The sequence below is a fragment of the Danio rerio genome, chromosome 22 (genome assembly GCF_052040795.2).
Source record: "Danio rerio strain M-AB ecotype USA chromosome 22, GRCz13ab, whole genome shotgun sequence".
Lineage (NCBI taxonomy): Eukaryota > Metazoa > Chordata > Actinopteri > Cypriniformes > Danionidae > Danio > Danio rerio.
In genome coordinates this window covers 29,218,762-29,223,861 of record NC_141042.1, presented here as the reverse complement: position 1 = coordinate 29,223,861, position 5,100 = coordinate 29,218,762, and the positions used below count along the sequence as shown (strand labels likewise).

The 5,100-nt window shown below is 30.3% G+C and overlaps 1 long non-coding RNA gene across 1 annotated transcript; it reads right to left on the bottom strand.

The window, feature by feature from the left end:
• Positions 1-1,065: 1,065 nt before the first annotated feature.
• LOC147838562 (uncharacterized) lies at positions 1,066-4,547 on the bottom strand. Its single transcript, XR_015522207.1, has 4 exons — positions 4,505-4,547; positions 3,179-3,218; positions 2,937-3,080; positions 1,066-1,596 (listed from the first exon to the last, which is right to left on the bottom strand). It is a non-coding gene; the product is annotated as an uncharacterized LOC147838562 (long non-coding RNA).
• Positions 4,548-5,100: the final 553 nt, after the last annotated feature.

Sequence of the window (5,100 nt, the reverse complement as noted above, 5' to 3'; positions counted from 1 at the left end):
GTTAACTGCCCTTTTACTCAAAGGGGATGAGTAGAGCCCCGTAGAAAAGGAAAAAGTATTCACATTTCAAACGAGAAATGAGTGAGAGAATATCAGCAAGACTATTATCTATGCTATGTTCAATAAATAATGTTGGATATAATAGTCTGATATATACTGATCAAGTCAATAAAAGCTGTTTTAAAAAAATACTCATTGTAAAATAACAAATTTATGTCTGGCATTCATATATGTCATAAATATATGCACAATGACCTTATTCAGATGGTCTTTAGTTCATTAAAAATAGTATTTGTTCCATTTTATTACAAAAAGGCTTTAAACTACATTACCCACAATCCTTTGTCGCTGTATAGATGGGACGGGAAAGACATGGCGCTACAAATTGTAGTTCATTGAAAGCTGTAGTTAGGGTTAAGTTTAGGGTTACGATCTTGGTTAATCGGTAACTATTTGAAACACAGCGATAACTCATTGATAAAGGACACTGTTAGTAAAGTGGCAAAGTTAGCAAAACATAGTTAGCAACACGAAGGATCTTTTAATTTGGCTTAGAAGTTATAGTCCAATCACAATGTCGCAATCTACGTCACACTTTGTCTCTATTTGGTAATCTTCCGGTTGAAGGTAGATTATAATAACCTTATAATATAACTTAAATATCAAAATGTGTATTAATATTACATGTTATTTATTGTCTTATTAAAAATACAAATGTATATTTACCGTGAGATTCCTTTGTGGGGGTAACCTAATGTGCAAAATGATCATAGTAAAACCAGATCATAGGCAGTATACTAAATTTGAAACGAATAATAAAATAATAAAAAAAGCATCATGTTTGAAAACATTTCCAGCATTTCCTGTAACTAAACACTGCTTCCTGTAGGTATACAAATATAAATATATGTCAAACTTAAATGACAAATATAGTGCCCATTAAATAGTAAAAATAGTAGTTCATTGTAAATGAGTATGCAAATAAACACAATACATTTTTAATGAAACATTTATAATTTATTTATAATTCCACAAATAAAATAAATAATAAAAATCACGCAAACATGCAAAAACCAAAAATATATATATTTATAACAGTTTTTAATGCAATAATATATTACCATACATATATAAATGATTAAAAACAATTATAATTGAAGGAAATTTATATTTTGTATTATCATTATTATATTTATTTTGTGATATTTATTCATGTCATACATCTGGTATGTCAAGCTGAAGTAAAACTGCACTGCAAAAAATCTTTTCAAATGATGCCTTTGGAAATGCCATTATAATAAACAGCTTTCACAACAACAACAAGTCAAGTTCATGACCAATGCAAATTATGTTTATAATAACAACTTTCTGAACTTAAACATCAAAAGTAGAATAAGTTCAAAACATATTCAAGTATTTACTGAAGAATAGCAAAAACAATTTGTACAAAACACTGAGAACCAAAGTGTGCTTGGTGAGTCCAGGTGTTTACGCTGACTAGACTGTCATATTGCAATCCGGTTAGCATGAGGAGACTTGGGCGTAAAGTGTCAGGAATTCCTGGAGGGCTCCCATGTGTTATTCCAGGTTTTGCCACTGTAAAGTATTAAAAGTGCACAATATCATTACTGAACAAAGAATGAGTGTTAGGTTTCATTTAGAAAGTTCAGTGATATTTATTTATATATGTAAAGCATAATTAAACCTGGCACTCTTGAATTAACTGTATAATAGGTTAAACATTTCCAGCATGTTTCCATGTATTCCAAGCAGATCTGTCAGTTCTACAAACTCAGAGATCAGGATAGTGACTGCACTTCTCATTATGAACACCATTATCCTTCTCATACATTTTTATTACCACTGATGTCCACTGCTGTAGTTTTCATTGAAGGGAATGCTGACACAAATTCCAGCAAGTTTTTTTTTAAAAATAGCCGAATATGGGTATTATTGGGCCAAAACCTTAAAAAATATAAGATGCAAGATTTGAATCTTGATGAACATATTGTTAATTCACTTCTTGCAATTTAAAACACACATCTCATGTTTGACTCATCAATTATATGAAAACTACTACAGCATACTGTGCTCCACCCTAAAAATATTTCTAAATTATAACAAGTTTATTGTTTTACAAGGCTAAACATTAATTTCATGCCTGCATGATTCACTGCTTTTACTGAAACCCATTACATTCTTAACTCAAACTAGTTGACTTTATAAAAAAAACTGCATGGAAAATGTTGCCTTAAACCCTTTATGTTTTTACACAAGGTGAAACTAAACAGCCCTCTTTAAATTAACCTAGAACCTTTACAATCTTCTTGGACTTACAGTAATATTTTAATTCAAGTATGGCTGTTAAGTTGTACCCTGTATAGAATGTAAGGGGTTTAAGGCACTGGGTTTCTATACAATTTTCTAGTAAAGTCAACTAGATTGGGTTAAAGGAATAGTTCACTATTTACTCTCCCTCAAGTGGTTGTAAACCTTTTTTAAAAAAACTTCCAAGTTACTTTGTGTTGAACATGAAGGAAGTTTTTGAAGAAAGCTGAAAAGCTGAAAACATTGACATGCGTAGTAGGAAAAAACAAATACTATGGAAGTTAATTTTTGCAGGTTTTCATCTTTCTTTAAAATATAATTTGTGTTTAACTGAAGAAAGCAACTCAGACATATTTGGAACAAGTGAAGGATGAGTCATTAATGACAGTATTTTCATTTTTGGGTGAATCTCTTTAAGAGTATACTGAAAGAAATGTCCTACTCCATGTAGCTAACTTCAGCTGCATGTGTAGCCCCATAAGCACTTATCTAGAAATCAAAACAATAATCACGTTAGTCCCATTTTAGGCCTTTTATATCATATTGGCCACAGAATGGACTACTTAGTGTTGCAATGAAATTAAAAAATTAATAAAACTATGACTTACCACACAATACAAGACAAACAGTGAATTTTCAGCTCTGCCTTTGCTGTACACAAGATGAGGTTCCAGCTTCAACACTGATCTGAGTGGGGCAGTTGTGCAGCGCTGTGAGGTTGTGACTGTTCAGATGAAGTGCTGTGAAGAGTTCTTTATTAAAAGAAAGTACATTCTTTTAAAATCTGTACATAATAACAAAGAAAATACAATGATTTTAAATAATGATTAATTCTGAACAAAAACCTTACCCTTAGTAAAGATGATTTCATATGTCAAAAGTTTCTGCATCTAAAATGAATAAAAACAGATGTGACATTAGTTAAACCCACTAACTACTAGATACATCAGTACTGCATTAAGCAGTTGTAAAGTAATGTAAGTGTAGTCCAAAATGAGCCTTAATCTGTTTAAGATAATGATTTAAAAAACGTTGCTTGTGTTAAAAACAATCCAGCCACTTGTAATACATATGATCAATGGTAAATTTCTGGGAAGGTGCAAGGTAATCCTTGAGTTTTACCATTACCATCCTGACTGACATAATATTGGACAAAGAAGACAGCTTGTTGTGCCTCTTTACCACAATTTAGAGATGATAGATTCTTTCTTTTATTAAATAAATTGGTTAAGGCCAAATTATACTTGTAATAGTGTAAGATATTCATTGTGACATACATCAGCTTAAGTTATACTTGAGCTTTTGTTATGTTATATATATATATATATATATATATATATATATACACTGCAAAAAATGCTTTTCTTACTTAGATTTTTTGTCTTGTTTCTAGTCCAAATATCTAAAAGTTCCTAAATCAAGAAGAATTTTCTAAACAAGCAAAACATATTGCCTTGTTTTGAGAAATATTATGCCAATATTAAGTCAGTTTTTCCTTAAAACAAGCAAAATAATCTGCCAATGAGGTAAGCAAAATAATCTTACGTCAAAAGAAAAAACAAGATTAATTTGCTTACCCCATTGGCAGATTATTTTGCTTGTTTTAAGGAAAAACTGACTTAATATTGGCATATTATTTCTCAAATCAAGGCAATATGTTTTGTTTGTCAAAAAAATGCTTCTTGATATAAGAAATTTTAGATATTTAGACTAGAAACGAGAGAAAAAATCTAAGCAAGAAAAGCATTTTTTGCAGTGTATATATATATATATATATATATATATATATATATGTGTGTGTGTGTGTGTGTGTGTGTGTGTGTGTGTGTGTGTGTGTGTGTTTTAAGAAAATTGTTTTTACAATGTAGCCTTTAAACCTTTGGAAACACTTGATGTTCTTTAATATTGAAACAATTACGAATACTTTTGTATTATTAGAGTTGCATACTGCATATTATATATAGATTTTGCACGAATTCTATTGTGGAAAACAACAATCTAGTAACACTGTTCCTTATCTTAAAATGTATATATTGTTCTGAGCTATGCATGACCAACGTTATATGTGAGAAAAATATGCTTTTAATAAATGAACTTGATGTAATTAGATAACGTCGCTAGTTTACAGTACATGCTTTATCAACAAATCGTCTTTATTTGTTTACTTTTTACTTACCTTGTGGAAAACCGCAGTGAACCTTGGGATCGCAATGAACCTTGGGATAGCGAGCATAGACTGTAAAAAATAGATCGCCACATACAATGACCCCAACTTCAATGAATAATTTAAAATGAAAAAAGATCAGCCGAAAACATTTTTAAACTTAGTACTTGAAATGTAATATTTTTTAAAGTAAAAAAATAATAAATAATATGAATGAATCAAAGTTTTATTACTAGTATAGTTTTATAGTTAACCTAAACTGGACAACCGAATATATTTTCACTCATTAAATATAAAGTAAATGATAACATATTTATAAACACCAACTAATCTCCAATAAAAATAGATTATGCAGCATTAACGTAATATTTAATGTTGACAGTTGAACTCATCTGAGAACTAACCGCTAATGCAGTTTGACCAATAGCAGAGCGGCGTTAAACTCACCATGAAGGGATGTCACGTGGACCGAAGTTTATTCATACAGTAGTTTCGACCCAGTTTACAGACGCTTTTCATGAACAAAATAAAAATGACATATTTTTAAAAGAAGAAAACTGCGATAATAGGCGTAAATCAGGTTTTAAAAAGTGACATCTATTGGTAAT